This window comes from Mustela putorius, unplaced genomic scaffold (assembly GCF_011764305.1).
Source record: "Mustela putorius furo isolate JIRA1106 unplaced genomic scaffold, ASM1176430v1.1 tig00003909_pilon_pilon_pilon, whole genome shotgun sequence".
NCBI classification, from domain to species: domain Eukaryota; kingdom Metazoa; phylum Chordata; class Mammalia; order Carnivora; family Mustelidae; genus Mustela; species Mustela putorius.
The window spans coordinates 39,291,086-39,317,572 of NW_025422057.1; the positions used below are offsets into that span (position 1 = coordinate 39,291,086).

Consider the following 26,487-nt stretch of genomic DNA (forward strand, 5'->3'; position numbering starts at 1 on the left):
CACTTTATCAAAGAAGATATAGATAGCAAGCATCTGAAAAAAATGTTCAACTTATATCACTAGTGAAATGCAAACTGAAGCAAGATACAACTACAAAGCTATTAGAACGGCCAAAATCCAAAACACAAGGATATGTAGCAACAGAAACCCTCATACATTGCTGGTGGAGAACACAAAATGGTACAGCCACTTTGGTAGTTTCTTACAAAACTAAACATACACTTACCATATGATCCAGCAATCAGTCACTCTCTTGGTGTCTGCCCCCAAAAGTTAAAAACTTATGCCCACATAAAAGCCTTCACCTGAATATTTATAGCATCTTTATTCATAATCTTCTGAACCTGGAGCAACCAAGATGTCCTTCACTAGGTGAATGGATAAACTATGGTACACGCAGACATGGAATATTATAGAGTGCTATAAAGAAATGAACTATCTAGTCATGAAAAGACATGGAGGAAACTTAAATGCCCATTTTTAGGGGAAAGAATCCAATCTGAAATGTCTACATATTGTATGATTCCAACCATACAACATTCTGGAAAAGGCAAAACTATGGAATAGGTAGTAAAAAGACTGGTTGCAAAAAAAATTTTAAAAACTGGTTGCCAGTGGGTTGTTGTGGGGAGGAAAGAATAAATAGGCAGAGCACTAAGGACTTTTAGGGCACTGAAATGATTCTATCTGATAATGGAATGGTGGACACACATCATTACACATTTGTGAAAACCCAAAGAATGTAAACATGCAAGAGTGAATTCTAATATAAACTACATGCTTTGGGTGGAAAACGATGTGTCAGTGTAGGTTCACCAACTGTAACAAATGCACTACTCTGGTGTGGAATATTGATAATGGGAGAGGTAGGAGGGGAGTGGTTGTATTTGGAAACTCTAAATTGCTCTAACAAAATATATATATATTTTTAAAGATTTTATTTATTTATTTGACAGACAGAGATCACAAGTAGGCAGAGAGGCAGGCAGAGAGAGCGAGAGAGAGAGGGAAGCAGGCTTCCTGCGGAGCAGGGAGCCCGATGCGGGGCTTGATCCCAGGACCCTGAGATCATGACCCGAGCCGAAGGCAGCAGCCCAAACCACTGAGCCACCCAGGCGCCCCCAAAATATATTAATTAAAAAAAAAAAAAACTTATTTTTTGGGGGTGCCTCGCTGGCTCAGTGGGTTAAAGCTACTGCCTTTGGCTCAGGTCATGATCCCAGGGTCTTGGGATAGAGCCCCACATCAGGTTCTCTGCTCAGCGGGGAGCCTGCTTCCTCCTCTCTCTCTGCCTGCCTCTCTGCCTACTTGTGATCTCTATCAAATAAATAAATTTTTTAAAAAACTTATTTTTAAGTGGAAAAAAATCAATGCAGTTAAAATTATTTCTATTTCCAATTTCTTGTCAATACTGAATGTGTACATCTATTCAATACTAATAATTACAACTTTAATTCTTAAGGTTACATTATGTTATAAGTATACATATAGCGTGCAAACTTTAAAACAAAGATCTTGAAAGTAAATTTGAAAACTGTAGGGAATGCAGTCATTTCAGAAAAAGCAAAAAATAGTAGAAAAAAGATTGTGAGAATGAACTAGAGAAGGGAGTGGTATAAACATATAAAGGATTGCATATTTTAATTTCATAAACAGGAAAATAATCTACACCAGAAGATCACATTTTAATTAGATACAGTTAAGAAATATTAAGCATCACTCTGGATTGCCTTCACTCATTCATTTTTCAAATATTTGAATGCCTATTCTATATCAGACATTATTCTCTGAGCTGAAATATAACAGTGAACAATAAGAAAGACAATGCCCACTGGGCTTTGGATTAGGCAGTGGCTTCTTGAAAATTACCACAGTTTCTCGTGACTTTTCCAGATCTTTGTATTTCATGTCCTGTGGCAGTCCCACTTGCTGACCCACATTAACAGAGAAGTTCACTTTTGGTTCTGGTTCAAGATGGTTATATAAGGAGGCTCAACTCCCCTAAAGAACACACCAAATCTATTAGATGCATAAGGAACAATTCCCTCTGAAAGAAATTCAGAAAATAGCTGAGCATCAAATGAACAAGAAAAAAAAAACATATTTAAATAGGTTGGACAGGCTGAGGAACAACCTCACCATAAACCCCATCTCTGGTACAACAACATGCAACTAAGAGGAAACTCACAATTCCTAACTTCTCCTTAAGGATCAAAGAGTTTAGATCTTGCACTGGGCATCTCCACCAGAGAGAGAGGACCTCAAAATATGTTGCTTTTTGAAACATGAGACTGACAAGGCTGAGACAGTTCTTAAAGGATTAATGTAGACTCTATCTGAGGTGGGCTAACCACCACCTCAGGCCCAACATAGAAGCAGCAAACAGAAATGCCCAGACTTTCTGTGAAAGAGATATGTTTTCTTAAGCTGGAGCCTGAGAGGCATGCTTCTAATTCAACACACATCAAGGGGTTAACTAAAATAGTCTCCAGAAACCAAGGAAACCAACAGGTGCCATCTTTGTACTTTCTCTCTCTGCATTGCTCCAGGCCTCTCTTACCTCCAGAAAGAAGCTTACACACATACTTGTCACTCTGGTTTTTGTGGGTGATGAAAAACAGAGAAACAATTCTTGCAGCAGATGGGTGGCTCAGTTTGTTGAGCATCTGACTCTTGGTTTTGGCTCAGGTCATGATCTTAGGGTTCTGGAACCAAGTCCCAATCAGGCTCCGAGTTCAGCAGGGAGTCTGAGATTCTTTCTCTCCCTCCCTCTCTGCCCCTCTCACTGCTTGTGCACTCTATCTCTCTCTGTGTCTCTAATATAAATAAATAAACTTTTTTCTTTAAAGAAAATAACATAGAAATATTTCTTAACTGGATAACTACAGTACAGTGCAGAAGAAGCAGATGGAAACACCCATCTACGAGTCTTTCCCTAAAAGAAGTAAAACTGAATACTTGAAAAGCTGTAGCCTAAGGGTCCAGCTTCCAAACAGCCTGCATCTACAGGCTGAGATCTTCCCCTTTGGGACACCCACAGTCTTGGCAAATCCTCAACTACTGCAAGCCACAAAGAACAGACTGTTTGGACAATCACAAAGGTCTGAGACACAATGAAGAACTACGGCAGGGTTGAATGATAAGGTTTATCTCCTACATGAGACCACTACATCAAGACTGGGAGAAGTGGCTGTTTTATCTAAAGCATAGAAACCAACACAGAGAGTCAAGAAAAGTGAAGGAAGAGGCAAATACATTCCAAACAAAAGAGCAAGATAAAAACTCAGAAAAAGACCTTAATGAAATGATACCTAATAACAAGTTCAAAATAATGGTTGTAAAGATATTTGCCAAAGTCGGGAGAACAATGCATGAACAAAATGAGAATTTCAACAAAGAGACAGAAAATGTACAAAAGCATCAGATAAATCAAGAGCTAAAGAATAAAATAACTCAATTGAAAAATTCAATATAGGGGTAATCAGCCAACTAGATGAAGCAAAAGAAAAGACCAGCAAACTGAAAAGAAAAAATCAGCAAACAGTGTAATTCATCTAATCAGAGGAGCAAAGAGAAAAAAAGGGAAAAGATTAATGGGCTTATGGAACAATATTAAGACCAATATTTGCATTATAGAGGTCCCAGAAGGTGAAAGTACAGAAAAACAGACATAAAACTTAGATGAATCTATGGAGACCCACATCAAGACACATTATAATTTAACTGTTTTAAGTTAAAGACAAGGAGAGCATTTAGAAAAGTAACGCGGCAAGAGAAAAACAACTTCTCTTTTTTTAAAGAGTTTATTTATTTATTTGACAAAGATCACAAGTAGAAAGGCAGGCAGAGAGAGAGGAGGAAGCAGGCTCCCCGCCGAGCAGAGAGGCTGATGTGGGGCTCAATCCCAGGACACTAAGATCATGACCCGAGCTGAAGGCAGAGGCTTTAACCCACTGAGCCACCCAGGTGCCCTAGAAAAAATTCTTAAGAACAAGGAAACCACCATAAAACTATAGGAAGACTTTCCAGCAAAAAAATCTCCAGGTCACAAAAGTGTTACAACATATTCAAAGTGCTGAAAGGGAAAAAACAACAACAACAACAACAACAACAAACCTGCCAACTAAGAATACTCTACCAGAGCTGTCTTTCAGAATTACAGATAAGATAAAGTTTTCCAAAAAAAGTAAAAGCTGAAGGAGTTCAGCAACAACAGACAAGAATTATGAGAAATGTCAAAGGGACTTCTTTAAACTGAAATGAAAGAATACTATAACTAGTAACTGAATACACCTGAAAGTATAAATCTCACTGTTAAAAGTAATGGTTAAATTCAGAGTAATCTAATGCAATGGTGGTGGGCTAATCACTCATAAATCAAGTGTGAAAGTCATAGGACAAAAGTAGTAAAAACAACTGTAACTACAAGAATTTGTTAATGAATACAAGATAAATTAGGACACCAAAATGTAAAACATAGGAGGAGGAAGAATAATGCAGAGCTTTAGAGTGCATTTAAAATTAAGTTTTTATGAGCTTAAAATAAACTGTATAAAAAGATGTTTTATGTAAGCTTCCAGGTTTTAACCACAAAGCAAAAAACTATAGTAGATATGCAAAAGATAAACAGAAAAAAATCTAAGCATACCACTACAGAAAATCATCAAATCACAAAAGGGCAAAAGAAAAGGGAAACAAAAGAATTACAGAACAGTAAGAAAACAATTAATATAAATGGAAATAATGCCCATACCATAACAATAATTACTTTAAATGTAAATGGACTAAATTCTCCAAGCAAAGAGAGTGTACCTAAATGGGCCAATGATAATAATCATAAGACCTAACTATATTCTGCTTAGAAGACTCACTTCAGCTTTAAGAACACACCAGAAAGGGATTGAAAAATGCATTCCATGTCAAAAGAAACCAAAAGAAAATCTGGAGCAACTGTATCAGACAATATGAATTTCAAGAAAAGGACTATAAAAATAAAGACAAAAAATGTAATTATAGAATGATAAAGGTGGGTGGCTATAATATCCCACAGAGGATATTTTATTTATAAATATCTATGCACCTAAATATATAAAACAAATATCAACAGACAGCAATATAATATAGTAGGGTACTTCAATATCCCACTTTCACCAATAGATCATCAAGATAGAAAATCTATAAACAGGGCGCCTGGGTGGCTCAGTGGTTAGGCCGCTGCCTTCGGCTCAGGTCATGATCTCAGGGTCCTGGGATCGAGTCCCGCATCGGGCTCTCTGCTCAGCAGGGAGCCTGCTTCCCTCTCTCTCTCTCTCTGCCTGCCTCTCCATCTGCTTGTGATTTCTCTCTGTCAAATAAATAAATAAAATCTTTAAAAAAAAAAAAAAAGAAAATCTATAAACAAACATCAGATTTAAATTACCTGATACACCAGCTGGATTTTTTTTTATTTAAATTCAATTAGCCAAGGTATAGTACATCATTAGTTTTTGATATAATGTTCAATGATTTACTGGTTGGTTTTAACAAACATTTACAGAACATCCCATCCAAAAATAGCAGGGTGCATACTCTTCTCAAGCACAAATGAACATACTCCAAGATAGATCATATGTCAGGTCACAAAACAAGTCTTAATAAACTGAAGAAGACTGAAATCATATCAAGTCTCTTTTCCAACCATAATGTTATAAAACTAGATATCAATTACAAAAAGAAAACTATAAAATTCACAAATGCATGAAGATTACACAACATGCTGTTGAATAAATAATGGGTCAAAGAAGAAATCAAAGAAGGAAACTGAAAAAAACCTGGAGACAAATGAAAATGGAAATACAACATACCAAAACTTAAGAGATGAAGCAGAAGTAGTTCTAAGAGAGGCATTCACAGCTATAAACAATTACATTAAGACACAAGAAAGATTCCAAATAATCCAACTTTACAACTCAAGGAACAATGTAAAAAAGAACAAACTAAACCTAAAGTTTGTAGAAGGAACAAAATAACAAAGATCCAGGCAGAAATAAATGAAATAAAGACTAAAAAAGCAATAGAAAAGATCAAAGAGTCTGGAAGTTTTCCTTCTGCTTCAATTTTCTGAAACAGCTTCAGGAGAATAGGTGTTATCTCTTCTTTGAAAGTTTGGTAGAATCCCCCAGGGAATCCATCAGGTCCTGGGCTCTTGTTTTTTGGCAGGTTTTTGATCATTGCTTCAATCTCATTACTAGATATCGGTCTATTCAGGTTGTCAATTTCTTCATGGTTCAATTTTGGGAGTTTATGGTTTTCCAGGAATGAATCCATTTCATCTAGGTTGCTTAGCTTATTGGCATATAACTGCTGATAATAACTTCTGATGATTGTTTCTACTTCCTTGGTGTTAGTTGTGATCTCTCCCTTTTCATTCATAATTTTATTAATTTGGGCTTTATCTCTTTTCTTTTGTATTAGTGTGGCCAATGGTTTATCGATCTTATCGATTCTTTCAAAAAACCAGTTTCTAGTTTCACTGATACATTCTACTATATCTCTGGTTTCTACCTCATTGATCTCTGCTCTAATCTTGATTATCTCCCTTCCTATGTGTGGAGATGGATTGATTTGTTGTTGATTCTCCAGCTCTTTAAGGTGTAGAGACAGCTGGTGTATTCTGGATTTTTCAATTTTTTTGAGGGAGGCTTGGATGGCTATGTATTTCCCCCTTAGGACCGCCTTTGCTGTATCCCATAGGTTTTGGACCGAAGTGTCTTCATTCTCATTGGTTTCCATGAATTGTTTCAGTTCTTCTTTGATCTCCTCCTTGATCCAAGCATTCTTAAGCAAGGTGGTCTTTAGCTTCCAGGTGTTTGAGTTCCTTCCGAACTTTTCCTTGTGACCGAGCTCCAGTTTCAAAGCATTGTGATCTGAGAATATGCAGGAAATAATCTCAGTCTTTTGGTATCAGTTGAGTCCTGATTTGTGACCCAGCACGTGGTCTATTCCTGAGAAGGTTCCATGTGCACTTGAGAAGAATGAGTATTCTGTTGTTTTAGGGTGGAATTTTCTGTATATATCTATGAGGTCCATCTGGTCCAATGTGTCATTCAATGCTCTTGTTTCTTTATTGATTTTCTGCTTCGATGATCTATTTCTGAGAGAGGCGTGTTAAGATCTCCTACTATTAATGTATTCATATCAATATGACTCTTTATCTTGATTAACAGTTTTCTTATGTAATTGGCTGCTCCCATATTGGGGGCATAGATATTTACAATTGTAAGATCATCTTGGTGGATTGTACCTTGAAGAATTATGTAGTGTCCTTCTGTATCTCTGACAACAGTCTTTAGTTTAAAATATAATTTATCTGATATAAGAATCACTATCCCGGCCTTCTTTTGAGGCCCACTGGCATGAAAGATGCATCTCCATCCCTTCACTTTCAGTCTGGGTGTATCTTTAGGTTCAAAATGGGTCTCTTGCAGACAACATATGGATGGGTCCTGTCATTTTATCATATCTGCAACCCTGTGTCATTTTATGGGCACATTTAGGCCATTCACATTGAGAGGGATTATTGATAGATACGTTTTTATTGACATCATGTTACCTTTTAAGTCTGTCTTTCTGTAGATTGTCTCTATATTTCTGTTCAATGCTATTCTTACAATTTTTCCTCTTTTGTAGAACCCCCCTTAATATTTCTTGCAGTGTCAGCTTGGTGGTTGCATAGTCTTTTAAGCCTTGCCGGTCTTAGAAACTCTTTATCTCTCCATCCATTTTGAATGTCAGTCTTGCTGGATAAAGTATTCTTGGCTGCATGTTCTTCTCATTTAGTGCCCTGAATATATCTTGCCAGCCTTTTCTGGCTTGCCAGGTCTCTGTGGACAGGTCTGACATCATTCTGATGGCTTTCCTCTGTACCTAAGGAGCTTCTTTGTCCTAGCTGCTTTCAAGAAAGTCTGCCTACAATTACAATTCTTCATTCTTTTTTTTTTTTAAAGGTTTTATTTATTTATTTGACAGAGAGAAATCACAAGTAGATGGAGAGGCAGGTAGAGAGAGAAGAAGGCTCCTTGCTGAGCAGAGAGCCCGATGCGGGACTCGATCCCAGGACCCTGAGATCATGACCTGAGCCGAAGGCAGCGGCTTAACCCACTGAGCCACCCAGGCGTCCCCATTCTTTTTTTTTTTTTTAAAGATTTTATTTATTTATTTGACAGAGAGAGATCATAAGTAGGCAGAGAGGCAGAGAGAGAGGAAGGGAAGCAGGCCGCCTGCTGAGCAGAGAGCCCAATATGGGACTCAATCCCAGGACCCCGAGATCATGACCTGAGCCGAAGGCAGCGGCTTAACCCACTGAGCCACCCAGGCACCCATAATTCTTCATTCTTACTATTAGGTGTCTCGATCACCAAGACAGCATGGTACTGGCATAAAAACAGACATAGACCAGTGGAACAGAGTAGAGAGCCCAGATACGGACCCTCAACTCTATGGCCAAATAATCTTCGACAAAACAGGAAAAGATATACAGTGGAAAAGTCTCTTCAATAAATGGTGCTGGTCATCAAAAGAAATGAAATCTTGCCATTTGCGACAACATGGATGGAACTAGAGCGTATCATGCTTAGCGAAATAAGTCAAGCGGAGAAAGACAACTATCATATGGTCTCCCTGATATGAGGAAGTGGTGATGCAACATGGGGGCTTAACTGGGTAGAAGAATCCATGAAACAAGATAAGATTGGGAGGGAGACAAACCATAGTGACTCTTAATCTCACAAAACAAACTGAGGGTTGCTGGGGGGGGGGTTGGGAGAAGGGGGGTGGGTTATGGACACGGGGGAGGGTATGTGCTTTGGTGAGTGCTGTGAAGTGTGTAAACCTGGCGATTCACAGACCTGTACCCCTGGGGATAAAAATATATGTTTATGAAAAATAAAAAATTTAAAAAAAATGGTGCTGGGAAGACTGGACAGCTATATGTAGAAGAATTTAACTCAACCATTCTCTTACTCCGTACACAAAGATAAACTCAAATGGATAAAAGACCTCAACGTGAGACAGGAATCCATCAGAACCCTAGAGGAGAACATAAGCAGTAACCTCTTTGTTATCAGCCACAGCAACTTCTTTCAAGATATGTCTCTAAATTCAAAGGAAACCAAAGCAAAGATGAACTTTTGACTTCAAGATGAAAAGCTTCTGCACAGCAAAGGAAACAGTCAAAAAAACAAAGAGGCAACCCACGGAATGGGAGAAGATATTTGCAAATGACAGTACAGACAAAAGATTGATATCCAGGACCTATAAAGAACTCCTCAAACTCAACACATACAAAACAGACAATCATATAAAAAAATGGGCAGAAGATATAAACAGACTTTTCTCCAATGAAGACATGCAAATGGCTATTAGACACATGAAAAAATGTTCATCATCACTAGCCATCAGGGAGATTCAAATTAAAACCACATTGAGAGGGGTGCCTGGGTGGCTCAGTGGGTTAAGCCGCTGCCTTCGGCTCAGGTCATGATCTCAGGGTCCTGGGATCGAGTCTCACATTAGGCTCTCTGCTCAGCAGGGAGCCTGCTTCTCTCTCTCTCTCTCTCTCTGCCTGCCTCTCTGTCTACTTGTGATCTCTCTCAGTCAAACAAATAAATCTTTAAAAAAAGGTTTATCTCACACATTGAGATACCATCTTACCAGTTAGAATGGCCAAAATAAGCAAAACAGGAAACAACATGTGTTGGAGAGAATGTGGAGAAACCCTCTTACACTGTTGGTAGAATGCAAGTTGGTACAGCCACTTTGGAGAACAGTGTGGAGATTCCTCAAGAAATTAAAAATAGAGCTTCCCTATGCCCCTGCAATGGCACTACTGGGTATTTACCCCAAAGATACAGATGTAGTAAAAAGAAGGGCCATCTGTACCCCAACGTTTATAGCAGCAGTGTCCATGGTTGCCAAACTGTGGAAAGAACCAAGATGCCCTTCAACAGATAAATGGGTAAGGAAGATGTGGTCCATATACACTATAGAGTATTATGCCTCCATCAGAAAGGATGAATACCCAACTTTTGTAGCAACATGGATGGAACTGGAAGAGATTATGCTGAGTGAAATAAGTTAAGCAGAGAGTCAATTATCATATGGTTTCACTTATTTTTGGAGCATAGCAAATAGCATGGAGGACAAGGGGAGATGGAGAGGAGAAAGGAGTTGAGGGAAATTGGAAGGGGTGGTGACCCATGAGAGACTATGGACTATGAAAAACAATCTGAGGGTTTTGAAGGGGCGGGGGGTGGGAGTTGGGGGAACCAGGTAGTGGGTATTAGAGAGGGCATGGACTGCATGGAGCACTGGGTGTGGTGCAAAAACAATGAATACTGTTACGCTGAAAAGAAATTTTTTAAAAAATCCAAAAAAAGAAAAAAAAAAGAAAAGATCAAAGAAACTAAGAGCTAATTTCTTTGAAAAGATAAAACATATAAATCTTCAGCCACTCACCAGGAACAGAGGGGACTCAAATAAATAAAATGAGAAATCAAAAAGAAGCTGCAATTGATACCACAGAAATACAAAAGATTAGAGACTACTATGAAGAATTACAAGCCAAAATATGGGACCATGTAGAAAAAAATAGAATAAATAAATATATATATAATATAATAATATAATAATAAATAAATACATAGAATAAATCTCTAGAAACACACAACATACTAAGACTGAATCATGAAGAAAGAAAAAATCAAACAGACCAGTTCTAGTAAGGAGAATTAATCAGCAATCAAAAATCTACCAACATACAAAAGCCCAGGATCAAATGGCTTCACTTGCGAATTCCAGGAAACATTTAAAGAACAGTGAATACTAATCCTTCTCAAACTCTTCCAAAAAATAGTAAGAGGGAACATTTCCAGAACTCATTTTACCAGTCTACAATTACCCTAACACCAAAACCAGACAAGAATACTACAAGAAAATTACAGGATCATATTCCTGATAAACAGAGATGCAAAAATCCTCATAAAATATTAGCAAACCACATTCAACAATACATTAAAAGGATCATATACCATGATTTGTTCCAGAATGCAGGGATGGTTCAATACCCATAAATCAATGTGATACACGCCATTAAAAATTGAATGATTAAAAAAAGGATAAAAATATGATCATTTCAACAGATGCAGAGAAAGCATTTAACAAAATTCAACATCCATTCATATTACTGTCAACAAAGTGGGTCTGCAGAAAATATACCTCAACATCATGAAGAACACATATAACAAGCTCACAATGATCATCATACCAAATGGTGAAAAATGGAAGAATTTTACTCTAAGGTCAGTAACAAGACAAAGATGCCCACTCTTGCCACTTCTATTCAACATAGTACTGAAATTCTGAGTGAGAGCAATTAGGCAAGAAAAAAGAAAAGGTATCCAATTTAGAATGAAAGAAGTATAACTGTTCCTATTTGCAGATGACATATTATGTATTAAAAAACTCTAAAGATGCCACCAAAAAAAAAAAGCCCTGTTAGAATAAAACAAATTCAGGAAACTTGTGGGATACAAAATCAATCAAAAATAACAGTTCTGTTTCCATACACTAATAATGAACTATCAGAAAGAGAAAATTTTAAAAACCCAATTTACAGGGGCACCTGGGTTGCTCAGTCAGTTAAGTGTCTGCCTTTGGCTCAGGTCATGATCTCAGAGGGGTGGGATCAAGTCCTGCGTCCGGCTCTCTGCTCTGCACGTTGTCTATTTCTCCCTCTCCTTCTGTGTTCTCTCTCAAATAAATAAATAAAATCTTTTAAAAAGTTAAACAAAATAAAAACCCAATTTACAATTGCATCAAAAAAGAATAAAATACCTAGGGTTGTGTGGGTGGCTGTCAGTTAAGCATTTGCCTTTGGCCCAGGTCATGATCCCAGAGTCCTGGAATTAAGCCCTACATTGGGCTCCCTGCCCCAGGGGGAGCCTGCTTCTTCCTCTCCCTCTGCCTTCAGTTCTCCCTGCTTGTGCACACTCTCTCTTTCTCTTTCTCTATTAAATAAATAAATAAAATATTTTTTAAAAATGAATGAAATATCTAGAAATAAATTTAACTTTGAAGGTTAAAGACCTACACACTGGGGCCCCTGGCTGGCTCAATGGGACTCTTTATCTCAGGGTTGTGAGTTTGAACCCCAGATTGGGTACAGAGATTACTTAAGAATAAAAGCTTTAAAAAAAAAAAAGACCTGTACACTGAAAACAATAAGACACTGATGAAAGAAACTGGAAAACAAATAAATGGAAAGATATTATGCACACATGGATTTGAAGAATTGTTAAAAAGTTCACTAGATGTTACATGCAACTAATGAATCATTGAAAACCACAACAAAAACTTATGTACTATATTCTGGCTAACTGAGCATAAAAAAAAAGTTCATACTATCCAAGGCAATCTATAGACTTAATGCAATCTCTATGAAATTCCAATCGCTTTTTTTTACACGGAAATGAACAATCCTAATTTTTTTTTTTACAGATTCTATTTATTTATTTGAGAGAGAGAGTGCATGAGCAGGGGGAGGGACAGAGGGAGAGAAAAAGGGAAAAGCAGACTCCTTGCTGAGCACAGAGCCCAACACGGGGCTTTGATCCCAGGACCCCAAGATCACGACTTGAGCCAAAGTCGGGAGCTTAACCACCTGAGCCACCCAGGGACTCCAACAATCTTAAAATTTTTATGAAACCACAATAGACCAGGAATAGCCAAAACAAATCTTGAGAAAGAAGAACAAAGCTGGACACATCAAGCATCCTGAATTCAAATTATAGTACAAAGCTATAGTATTCAAAATAGTATGGTACTGGCATAAAAACTGACACATAAAACAAGAGCATAAAGAGCCCAGATTTTGGCAGCTACTCTTAGTTGGGGCCCACACCTAACGCAGGAAGACAGGAAGATGGTGGCAGCAAAGAAGACAAAAAAGTCTCTGGAGTCGATCAACTCTAGGCTCCAGGTCATTATGAAAGGTGGAAAGTAGGTGCTGGGGTACAAGCAGACTCTGAAAATGATTAGACATGGCAAAGAGAAACTGGTCATCCTCGCCAACAACTGCCCAGCCTTGAGGAAATCTGAAACAGAATACTACACCATGTTGGCCAAAACTGGTGTCCACTACTACAGTGGCAATAATATCAAATTGGGCACAGCATGTGGGAAATACTACAGAGTATGCAGGCTGGCTCTCATTGATCCAGGTGATTCTGATAGCATTAGAAGCATGCCAGAACAGACTGGTGAAAAGTAAACCACGCAGAATTTTTCTTTAATAAAACTGGCCACAGCTTGTTTAAAAAAAAGAGAGAGAGAAAGAGAGAGAATAAAGAGCCCCCAAATAACTCATACACAAAAGGTGAATTAACTTGTGAGAAAGGAGCCAAGAATATGCAACCGGGAAAAAAGTCTTTTCAATAAATGGTGCTGGGAACACTGAATGGCCAATATGCCAAAAAATGAAATTGGACCACTATCTTATGAACATAAAATGTGCATCTCTCATAAACAAACATCAACTCAAAATGGATTAAAGACTTGAATATAAGAACTGAAACCATAAAGCTCTTTTTCTTTAAAGACTTTATTTATTTCAGACAGAGAGAGAGAAAGCACCAGGAGGTGGGGCAGACAGAGAGAGAAGCAGGCTCCCAGCTGAGCAGGGAGTCCAATGCAGGATTTGATCCCAGGACCCTGGCATCATGACCTAAGCAGACATTTAACCAACTGAGCCACCCAGACGCCCCTGAAACCATAAAACTCTTAGAAAACATAGTGGGTAAGATCTTTAACAACTGTCTTGGTGATGATTTCTTGGATTTGACACCAAAAGCAAAAATGAATAAATGAGACCACATCAAGCTAAAAAGCTTCTTACACCAAAAGAACCATCAACAAAATGAAAAGGCAACAAAATGAATGGGAGAAAACAATTGCAAATCATATATAAAGGATTAAGATCCAAATATATGTTAAAAATTCATAAAACTCAATAGCAAGAAACCAATTTAATATATGGGCAGAGGGTCTAAATAGAAATTTTTCCAAAGAAGAAATTTAGATAGCCAATAAGTACATGAAAAGGTGCCTGATATCATTAATCATCAGAGGAATGGACATCAAAACCATAGTGAGATATCACCTCACATCTATTAGAATGGCTAGTTATCAAAAAGATAAGAAGTTAAGTGTTGGCAAAACTATGGAGAAAAGGAGACCCTTGTGCACTGTTGGTGGGAATGTAAATTGGTGCAGCCACTATGGAAAAAAGTGTGAAGTTTCCTCAAAAAAATAAAACTAGAAAGAACTACCATATGATCCAGCAATTTCACTTCTCGGTATTTATCAAAAGAAAATGAAACCACTGGGGTGACTGGGTGGCTCCGTGGGTTGGGCCTCTGCTTTCAGCTCGGGTCATGATCTCAGGGTCCTGGGATTGAGCCCCCGCATCTAGCTCTCTGCTCAGTGGGGAGACTGCTTCTCCTTCCTCCTCTTTCTCTCTCTCTGCCTGCCTCTCTAGTTATGTGATCCCTCTCTCTGTCAAATAAACAAATAAAATCTTAAAAAAAAAAAGAAAAGAGAAAGTGAAACCACTATCTCAAAAAGGCACCTGCACCCGCATGTTCACTGAAGCATTAGTAGCCAAGGCATGAAAACAACCTAAATGTCCAAGGATGGATAAATATATAAAGAAAATGTGCTATGGAGGACATGGGGAGTTAGAGAGGAGAAGGGAGTTGGGGGAAATTGGAAGGGGAGGTGAACCATGAGAGACTATGGACTCTGAAACACAATCAGGGTTTTGAAGGGGCGGGAGGTGGGAGGTCGGGGTACCAGGTGGTGGGTATTATAGAGGGCACGGATTGCATGGAGCACTGGGTGTGGTGCAAAAATAATGAATACTGTTATGCTGAAAATAAAAAATAAATTAAAAAAAAAGAAAATGTGCTATGTATTATAAAATACCTATTATTTAGCCATAAAAAAAGGAATTCCTAGTATTTGTGACAAGACTGATTAACCTCAAGAGCATTATACTAAGTGAAATAAGTCAGAGAAAAACAAATCATGTATGGTATTACTTGTGGAATTTTTAGAAAACCAAACTTAAAGATACAGAAAACAGATGGATATTTTCCAGAGACTTTGTCTAAGGAGTATGCAAAATGGGTGAAAGTGGTCAAAAGCACTTTTGAGAAGTCCAGTGTACTTACATAATGTACAGTATCGTGGCTATAGTTAACCATACTGTATTGTATACTTGAAAGCTGTTCAGAGAATATCTTTTTTTTAAAGAGAGAATATCTTGGGGCGCTTGTGTGGCTCAGTCGTTAAGCGTCTGTCTTTGTCTCAGGTCATGATCCTAGGGTCCTAGAATGGAGCCCCACATCAGGCTCTCCGCTCAGTGGGAAGCCTGCTTCTCACTATCCCACTCCCTCTGCTTGTGTTCCCTCTCTCGCTGTATCTCTCTCTGTCAAATAAGTAAGTAAAATATTCAAAAATAAAGAAAGAACATCTTAAGAGCTCTTATCAGAAGAAAAAATATTGTAACTATGTATGGTGATGGATATTAAGTAAATTTTACTGTGGTACTCATCTTGTAATATATACATATATTAAATTTTAAATTACTGTTATACATCTAAAATTAATACAATGTGATACGTCAATTAAATTTCAATTAACAATTATTTTTTTAAATGACAGCAAAAGCACAAGCAATAAAAGAAGAAAACCTAAGTTGGACTTCATGAAATTAAAAGTTTTTATTTTTTTAAATGACAGCAAAAGCACAAGCAACAAAAGAAGAAAACCTAAGTTGGACTTCATGAAATTAAAAGTTTTGAACATCAAAGGCATTAAAAGGAGGGCCCGTGATGTGATGACCACTAGCTGTTAATACGCAGCTAATGAATCACTGACTGCCACATCAAAAACTAGTGATGAACTGTATGTTGGGTAACTGAATTTAAATTTTTTTTAAAAGCCTGCAATAAATAAATAAATACATAAAGGATGTCATCAAGAAAAGTAAGAAGAAAATCCACAAAAGCAAATATTTTCTCCTGTTCTGTGGTTTGTCTTTTCATGAAGGTTTAGCATCTAAAATATATAACCAACTATTGTAACAATACGACAAAAGAACATGTAATTCAACTTAAAGATATGCAAAGGATTTGGCTAAAGCTTCCCCAAGATGATGGGCAATAAACACAAAAGACACCTACTTAACATCTTTAGTCATCAGAGAAATGCAAATCAAAACCACAATGAGGTATCACTAGTTATAATAAAAATTTGGAAAATAAAAGGCATTGTTGAGGATATGGAAAGAGAAATTCTCACCCACTGCTGCTGACAATGTAAAATGGTGCAGCCACTATGAAAAAGCTCAGCAGTTCCTCCAGTTGTTAAAGATAAAACTATCATATGATCTAGTAACTCCGCTCTTAGGCTTATACCCAAGTGAACAGAAAACATATGTTCACATATAGATTTGTACATAACTGTACATTACAGCATTAATTCATAATAGCCAAAACTTAGAAATCAATTAAATATCTACCAACTGATAAAATGTTTAAAATGTATAGTATATGATGACATACAAGTGAGACATTAAAAAGGAATAAAGTACAACTTGGATGCACCCTGAAAACATGCTAAGTGAAAGAAGCCACATACGGTGTAATTCCATTTATAGAAATGTCCTGAATGGGCAGATCCACACAGACAGGCAGATTAGCAGATGCCAGGGTGGGCTGAGTATAGAGGTAAACTGGAAAGTACGAGGCTACTTTTTTTGAGAGTGATAGAAATTTTCTGAAATCAGGGAGTGGTGATTAATGCAAAATATTGTGAATGTTAAAACAGTGCATTATACACATCAAAATGGTGAATTTTATGTTACATGAGTTTTACCTCAACTTTCAAATGTAAAAAAGTGAAATACAAACATCTCAGACATACAGGGGGGCCTGGGTGGCTCAGTGAGTTAAGCCTCTGCCTTGGGCTCGGGTCACAATCTCAGGGTCCTAGGATCAGGCCTTGTGTTGGGCTCTCTGCTTAACAGGGAGCCCGCTTCCCCCTCTCTCTCTGCCTGCCTCTCTGCCTACTTGTGATCTCTCTCTCTGTTAAATAAATAAATAAAATCTTTAAATAAAAAAAATCTCAGACATACAAAAGCAGAAAAATTCATTACCAGCAAACCTACACTAAAACAAATGTTAAAGAAGTCCTTAAGGAAAAAGAAAAATACTACATTAAAATTTGGATCCACGTAAAGGAATAACAAGCATCATAAACAGTAACTCAGTATTTTTGCTTATTTTTTAAACATTTTTAAAAATAATTTTTCAAGTGTAAGTACCAATGTGTTGTGGGATTTATAACTTTCATAAAAGATGCATGACAACAATAGCATCAAGGCCAGGATGAGAGAAGTGGAAGTATTATATTGTAAGGTTTGTATAAGACATGTAAAATGGCATAATAACACTCAAAGAATGATAAGTTAAAGATGTATACTACAGAACACCAAGCAACACCTAAAATATCAAGATAAAGTATTATAGCTGATATGCCAACAAAGGGGAATAAAATGAAATTATAACAAATAATCCAGAACAAAGATGGAAAAAAGGAGTAAAGAACAGATTTAACAATAGAAGCCAATAAAACGACAAAGTAAAACCTAAGCACATCTATAAACATTTTAAATGATCTAAAAACTGCACTTTAAAGGCAGGGGTAGATTGGATTAATCAATAATAATAAAAGAAAAACAAGATTCAATTACATGTTGCCTATAAGGAATAGCCACCTTGAATATAAAGACACAAATAGATTAAAAGTAAAAGAACAAAAAAAAAGATATTTTTTGTTGGCCACAAATCAAAAGAAATCTGGGGTAGATTTCAGGGCATACACAATTACCAAGAATAAAGGAGGTAAGTCATTTCATAATGATGGGAGTCAATGAAATAAGAAGGACATAAAATCCTAAAGTATATGTACCTAATAACAGTTTCAAAATACATAATGCAAAAGCTGAAAGAATTGGAAGGAGAAAAAGACAAAGCCACAATTATAGTTGGGAGTTTTATATACCTCTCTCCCAAATGGCTGCCAGAACAAGTAGATAGATAATTAATAAGAACATAGTAAAACAAAACACTATCACCAATACTGAACTGATTGAAATTTACAAAAGACTCCACCAATCAAAAGAATATTCATTTTTCTTCTCAAGTGCACAATAACATTTACCAAGACAGACCATACTAAGGACCATAAAACAAGTTTCTACAAATTTAAAAGAATTCATGTTTTGTAGTGGAATTAATTTATTAATCAGTAACAAAGATTTCTAAATATTCTCCAAATTTTTAGAAACTAAACAACATATTTCTAAATAACCCACAGATTAAAAAAAATCAAAGGAGAATTAAAAAAGAATTTGAACTGAATGGAAATACAATATAACAAAATATATGGGAGGACAATAAGGCACTACTTGGAAAGTTAAGACACTAAATTCTGGTATTTTTTTTTTTAAGATTTGATTTATTTATTTGAGAGAGAGAGAAAGTGCACACACGTGAACAGAGGGAGGGGTGGAGAGAGAGGGAAAGAGAGAATCCCAAGCAGACTTTACTAAGTGCAGAGTCCAGTGGTGGGCTGGATCCCAAGACTTGGAGATCATGACCTGAGCTGAAACCAAGAGTTGGATGCTCAACCAACTGAGCCACTCAGAAGCCCCATAAATATCAATATTTCATAAAAAATGTTTCATAACAACGATCTCATTCTCTTTATTAGAAAAAGCAAATTAAACCCAAAGTAAGCATAAACATAATAAAAATCAAAACAGAAATATATGAAATAGAAAACAAAAAAAATCAATGCAAGTAAAATCCAATTTTTTTAAGTAGGCTCTAGTTTTTTAAGTAGGCCCCCAGTGTGGAGCCTGAACTCACCACCCCAAGACCAAGAGTCACATGCACCACCAACTGACCCAGCCAGGTGCCCCAAATATCTCTTGAAGAAATTGATTAAGATTGATAAAAACTGGTTTTTAAGGGCACCTGGGTGGCTCAGTCATTTAGGTGGCTGATTCGATTTTGGCTCAGGTCATGGTCTTGGGGGCCCAGATCAAGCCCCAAGTCAGGCCCCATACTCAGTGGGGAGTCTGCTGAAGTATTCTCTCTGCCCCTCCCCACACTTTTTCTCTCTAAAATAAATAAGTAAATCTTTTTTAAAAACTTGATTTTTAGAAAGAGAATATACAAATAACCAGTATTAGGAATGAGAATGGTGACATCACTACAGATTCTACAACTACTGAAAGGAAATAAGGGAGTATTATAAACCCTATGCCAATAAAATTCAACAGATGAGCAAAATCCTTTAAAGATTCAAGCTACCTGAGCTCACTCAAGAATGTAAAGAACTTGAAAAACGCTTTGTTTATTAAAGAGATGGCCTCAAAAAAAAAAAAAAAATGGGGTATGGTGCTTGGCTAGCTCAGTTGGTAGAGCACGTGACTCTTAGAGTTTGTGTTCAAGCCCCACATTTCATGTAGAGATTACTTAAAAAAAAAAAAAAAAAAAACTTGAAAAGAAAAAAAGGGCACCTGGGTGGCTCAGTAGGTTAAGCATCTAACTCTTGATTTCCCCTCAGGTCATGCTCTCAAGGTACTGGGATTGATCCCTGAGTCAGGCTCCACACTCAGTAGGGAGTCTGCTTGAGGATTCTCTCTCTCCCTCTCACTCTGCCCCTACCCCTGCTCACGTGCACTCCACTCCCTCCTCCTCCCTCTCACTCTCGCTCTAAAATAAATAAATCTTTTTTTTTAAATTTTTCTTTATTTATTTGACAGAGATCACAAGTAGGCAGAGAGGCAGGCAGAGAGAGAGGAAACAGGCTCCCTGCTGAGCAGAGAGTCCCATGTGGGGCTGGATCCCAGAACCCTGAGATCATGACCTGAAGGAAGGCAGAGGCTTAAGCCACTGAGCCACCCAGGTGCCCCAAATCTTTTTTTTTTTTTAAAGAAAAAGAGAGATGGCCTCACAGGTATGGATACGATACCAATTCTACTTTCTTTGAAAACACTGCAAGGGGGAGGAACAGTCCCATTTCATCACATGAGGACAGTATTTCCCTGATCCCAAACCAGAAAACCAGACAAAAACATTACAAGATAAAACAAATAGCCTTCATGAACACAGATACAAATATTCTACACAAAGTTTTAGCAAACAGAATTCAATACATTACTGTTATACATTATTATCAAAGATAATACAACATAATCAAAAAGGTTAATTCCAGGGATGCTGATTTAATACTAAAAAAAATCAATGAGGGGTGCCTAGGTGGCCAGTCTGTTAAACGTCAGACTCTTGGTTTCAGCTCAGGTCATGATCTCAGGGTGGTAAGACTGAGTTCCATGTTGAGCTCCACACTCAGCATGGAATCTGCCTGAAATTCTTTCCCCCTCCCTTCACTCTCTCTCTGCTCTTCCCCCGCTCTCTCTCTAAAATAAATAAATAAAATATTTTTAAAAATTAATGTAATTGAACTTTTAGAGAAAAAATTCTATGACCTCAGATGAGATAAAGATTTTTTAGATACGACATCTATATCAATGAAAAAAACTGTCTTGAAAAACTGGAACTTCAGCAAAATTAAAATGTCTGCTCTTCAAAAGACACTGTTAAGAGAATAAAACGATAAACCACAGCTGGGGAGGAAAATCTCAGCAATTATCTAATTAAAGCAAAATCTAATTAAATATCTATATTCAGAATATATAAAGAATTTTCAAAATTCAACAGTAAAAAAAAAACAACCTGATTAAAAAAAAATAGGTGCAATAGTTGAATAGACACCTCAACAAAAACAAAACAAACAAAAATATACATATAAGGATGGCAAACATGCTCATAAAGATGCTCAATATCATTAGTCATTTGGTGAATACAAATTGAAACCCCAATGAAATATCACTACATGACTATTAGAATGACTGAAATTAAAAAGATCAGCCAAGGGCGCCTGGGTGGCTCAGTGGGTTAAGCCGCTGCCTTCGACTCAGGTCATGATCTCAGGGTCCTGAGATCGAGGCCCGCATCGGGCTCTCTGCTCAGCAGGGAGCCTGCTTCCTCCTCTCTCTCTGCCTGCCTCTCTGCCTGCTTGCGATCTCTCTCTGTCAAATAAATAAATAAAATCTTTAAAAAAAAAATAAAAAATAAAAAATAAAAAGATCAGCCAAACCAAGTGCTGATGAAGATATGGAGAAAAAATCCTCTTCCATACTCCTCTCCAACTACATTCTACCCCCTATTCAGGGGTAATCACCATTGCAAACTTGGTGTGAATTATTCCTCTGATTTTTGTTATTCCTTTACTTCAGTGTGTAGTATGGTTTCTTTTGCCCCTTTTTTAAGCTTTATATAAGTAGAATCATAGTGTATTTGTTTCTCCAAGATTTGCTTTTTTAATTCAGCATTGTTTTTAATTTATCCATGTCAGGCATGAAGCTATTATTCCAATAATTTTCCTTGTTGTAATTCTATTCCACAGAATTCTATTCCAATATATAATATTTACATATATCACAATTTATTCATTAATTAGTATACTCTTTATACTTCATTATTAGTATACTCTTCTGAGTGTTTCCACAATTTTAAAATTATCAACAATACTACTATAAACATAGCTATATGATTTGTTCACATGTTTCACTTTAAATATATTTTACATAATTATTAATACAGAAACACCAGCTTTCTTCAGGATAATATTTGCCTAGTGAATCTTTTTCAGTCCTTTCAACATTTTGAGGTTCTTACACTTTACATTAAGTCTCTTGTGAAGAGAATTTCACAGGCTTTTTAACTAATCCATCAATTGTGGTCATTCAATGAGAGACTTTTTTTAATACACTTTACATTATTGGTATTACTGATACATTCTTTTTTAATTTTACCCTCTTATTTTGTGCTTTCTACTTGCTCTGGTTTAACTGCCTGCCTCCTTTATGAATTAATTTAGACAAATAGAAGAAGGTAAGGTACTTCTACCATTTGGAAATCAGATAACTCCATTTCTAATCTCTAATGATTACTCTGGAAATTTAAATGATCATATTTGATAAAATTTAGAGCTAATCACATCTTTACCCTCTTCATGAACAATGCTAGCAGCTTTAGCACTGTTATTACAAACAACTCTTTCTTCACTTATGTCATTGTTACCAGCACTTTAATTCTATTTTTTCAAACCTTCATACATTATTATTTTATTAAGAAATGTTTATTTAGATTTACCCACAAGTTGTCATTTTCATAATCATTCCATCCTGCACCAACTTCCTTTAGAGATCATTTGTCTTCTAAGATATTTCCTTTAGCAGTTCCTTTTGCAAGAGTTTGTTGTTTGGAAATTCAAGTTTTGTTTTTTCTGGAAATATCTTTACTTTGTCATCATCCTAGAAAGACAAACTCAATTCTAGAGATTGTTATTTTTCTCAGCCTTGTAAAGATAATATTCCACTGTCTTCTGGTTTCTATTATTGTGGCTGAAAAGTCAGTTGTCATGCCCAAATCTTGGTTTCTAAGACTACTCCAATAAAAGGAACCAGGACTCCTTGAAGAAGTGGCTGATTCTAAGACAGTACAGTACGTATACAAGATGATCCAAAAGCATCTTGCAGTACCAGAAAGTAGGTGGCAAAACAAAACAAAAACATGGTGGTTGTAGAATTTGAGGAACAGATTTATCTCTTGAGCCAACTTCTCACTGTACTGAAATACCAGATTTTCTCTCTTTTCCCCTTTGCTTCCAGGCACAGGAGGATTTTAGTGGGGTTCTTGATTGTGGTGACAGTTACAAGACAGTAATGTTTGCCAATAACAATAAAATTATACACTACATATGGGTTTTCTTGTGTCTCCCAAAAGTTCATATATTGAAGTCTTTTTTTTTTTTTAAGATTTTATTTATTTGACAGAGAGATCTCACAAGTAGACAGAGAGGAAGGCAGAGAGAGAGAGGAGGGAAGCAGGCTCCCTGCTGAGCAGAGAGCCCGATACGGGGCTCGATCCCGGGACCCCGGGAACATGACCTGAGCCAAAAGCAGAGGGTTTAACCCACTGAGCCACCCAGGCACCCCCATATATTGAAGTCTTAACCCTAACCCTCAAGACCTCAACATGTGACCTCATTCAGAAATAGGGTCTTGATAGATGTAGTTACCTTAAAAACAATATTGAGACTTCCAGTTTCAGATACTACATGTAATATCTTAAAAGAGCTTAAAAGTTGCCACTCCCAAACTTAAAACAAAACAAAAAAGCTGAACAAATTGAAAACCAACAACCCTTCTTCAATTCATTAGAGACATAGGGAGGAGGACAAATCATCACCCCAAAATCTACAGAGATATGAAAATCCTGAGAGTTACAGCTACAATCTGTTTACCTGAAGAAACACTGAAATGGCAAGTTCAATGAATTGGTGAAGGCTGTAGATGGACTAGCATAAGATTGAGGAATTCCTGGAGGCCACAGTTTGGGGAGGGCTTCCATACAATTAAGAGTTTTATCTCTAAGAGTCCCACCTGGTTCTCCCTGTGAAGAGTCAAGAAAGATCGTCTTGTAGCCCAGGCAGAGGGAGTAGAAACAAACATTAAGAAAAAGTTCAGGGGGTGCCTGGGTAGCTCAGGTGGTTGGGCGACTGATTTAGGCTCAGGTCATGGGCCCCGGATCCTGGGATCACCCCTTGACAGGCTCCTTGCTCAGCGGGGGGCCTGCTTCTCCCCTTCCCTCTCCCTGCTGCTCTGCCTGCTTGTGTTCTCTCCCTGTCAAATAAATAAATAAAATTTTAAAAAGAAAAGAAAAGAAAAAGTTCAGAGCAGTCTCCATAATAAAGGTCTATACTCACTTTATCAGAACTTTATCTCATCTGGGGTAAGGATATTTCACTGATTCCAGACCCGTCTAGCCTTCTTATTGCACCTAAGTAATAACAGGGTAGGGGGAGGGGAGATACTAACAAACACATTGAAGGTCATGGCCCAGGAACACAGGTCCAGCAGAAGAATGAGACTGAATAAGATTAGAGATGTTTTCCCTTCCCCAATACTTTACCACCATACTAACAAAGATCTAACATAATAACAGTGGTTTATACGTAAGTTACAAGACAAATTCTTTTGAAGCAGGAATTCTTACAGAAACCCATAGACAGCAAGGGAGACAAAACAAGGAAACTAGAGGAATCTGAAGCCTCTGGCACTTACAGCTACAACAAACATTAACCAAAGCCCAACTCCTGGCTAGTTTAATATAAAAGCTATTTAATTCAGTTATTATTACATAATAACATCACATCTGGCTCTCAAAAAAAAAAAATTACAAGGCATGCTCAAGGAAATCACAGTATGAAGAAATAAAGTAAACATCAGAACCAGACTCAGATATGACAGATTTTGTAATTATCAGATAGGGAGATTAAAATAACTATGATAAATGTGTTAAGAAATCTAATGAAAAAGTAGACAACATGAAAAAACAGACTGAAAGTATACAAAAGAATTAAAACTAAATACTGGAAGTAAAAAACAATGGCATATTTTAAAAACCCAGTAGACTGGATATGTCAACGACAGACTCAGTGAGCTTAAAGAAATGTTGATGGAAACTTCGCAAATTGAAATACTAAGAAAAAAAAAAAAAAGAAATCCAAATCCACAGCCAAGAACTATGGAAAAATTTTAAAAGGTGTAACTGGAATGCTAGAAGAAAGAGAAAATAGAACAGATGAAATATTTTAAGTAATAATGACCCAGAATTTTCCAAAATTAACAAGATATACCAAAGCAGAGAAGAGGAAACTCAGAGAACACCAAACAGGATAAAAATTTTAAAGCTACACCTAGGCATGTCATACCAAACTGCAGAAAAGCAAAGGAGAGGTAAAAACTAGACAATAATTATAGAGAACTTTTCATTACAAATCCTGTAAGCAAGAAGAGAGTTTTGGGTTTTTTTTTTTTTTTTAAGATTTATTTATTTGAGAGAGAGAGAGCACACACACACAAACAGCGGAAGCTGCAGGCAGAGGCAGAGGGAGAAGCAGGCTCTGCCGGAATAAGGAGTAAGAAGAGAGCCTTTAATTACAACCACAAAAGGCAGAAAAGAGTGGAAATGAAGTAACAAAGAACCAGGAGGATGAACAGAAAGTAATAACACAGCAGTCATTAAGCCAACAATATAAAAAATAATTTTAAACATCAGTTTTATCTCTTAGAGATAAAACTCTTTAAACATAGAGATCGTCAGACTTGATCAAAACTGAAGACTCAACTATATATTGTCTATAAGAAATGCATTTTAAACATAAAGATATATATAGATTGAAAGCATAGGGATGCCTGGGTGGCTCAGATGGTTAACGGCCTGCCTTTGGCTCAGGTCATGATCCCAGGGTCTTGAGATCAAGCCCCATATCAGCCTCCCTACTCAGTGCAGAGCCTGCTTCTCTCTCTCCCTTGTCCTACAGCTCCCCTTGCTTGTGCACTCTCTCTCTGTCAAATAAATAAAATCTTTAAAAATAGATAATTAATTAATTAAATTTAATTTAATCAAAATAAATTAAAAAGTTGGAGTTGCTGTATCAATTGCAGACAAAGTAGACTTCAGTGGAAGGAAAGATCAGGGATAAAGAGAGGCATTACATAATGATAAATGGGTCAACTCTCTAAAAAAAAAAAATTATTTATTATTAGAAAGAGAGAGAATGAGAGAGAAAGGGCACGACAGTGGGGAGGGTCAGAGGGGAACCATAAAGTAGGTTATGCTGAACACCCCCCAACAACCCCAGAGATGTTAGTGGCTTAAAACAAAAACTGATTTCTTGCTCATGTTACATGTCCATAGCATATCAGCAAGGGTTTTCTGTTCACTACAGTTATTCAGGACTCAGGCTGAGAAAGACTTCTTTTCATAGCTCACTGACCAGAACTAATAACAGGGTCCCACCCACTCATATGAAGGCCAGGGAAAAAACCCTATCCCATGCACAGAAGAGAAATCTTTACAGGCAGTAGTAGTGCCAAGGACTAGATGTGTGAGAAATCCACTGCCCGTGGCAATCATGAACCAAATGACAATAATCCCTTATATTTCTTGGCACACGTTCTCTTTCCAAATTCCACTGGATTATTTCTCATATCCTCCTAGTATGCATTCTCCTTTGCAGACCATTGTTCTAGGTAATAAGCTCTGAAAATTTCGCCTTCTCTGAAAAACTAAGAGAGCTAAATTACATTTCCTCCCAAGGACATAGTTCTCATATCCGTGGGTACATACTGCACACTCTCTACAGAGTAACCATTTTCCCCTGATAAAGAACACGGATGCTCTG

General features: G+C 37.0%; 1 protein-coding gene and 1 pseudogene across 5 annotated transcripts in view; one reads left to right on the forward strand and one right to left on the reverse strand.

Moving 5' to 3' along the window:
• The window catches only part of ZFAND4 (zinc finger AN1-type containing 4), a 95,446-nt gene that overhangs the window by 51,586 nt on the left and 17,373 nt on the right, over positions 1 to 26,487 (reverse strand). The gene's annotated exons all lie outside the window — the stretch shown is intronic.
• On the forward strand, positions 12,959 to 13,307 carry LOC101682644 (annotated as a pseudogene).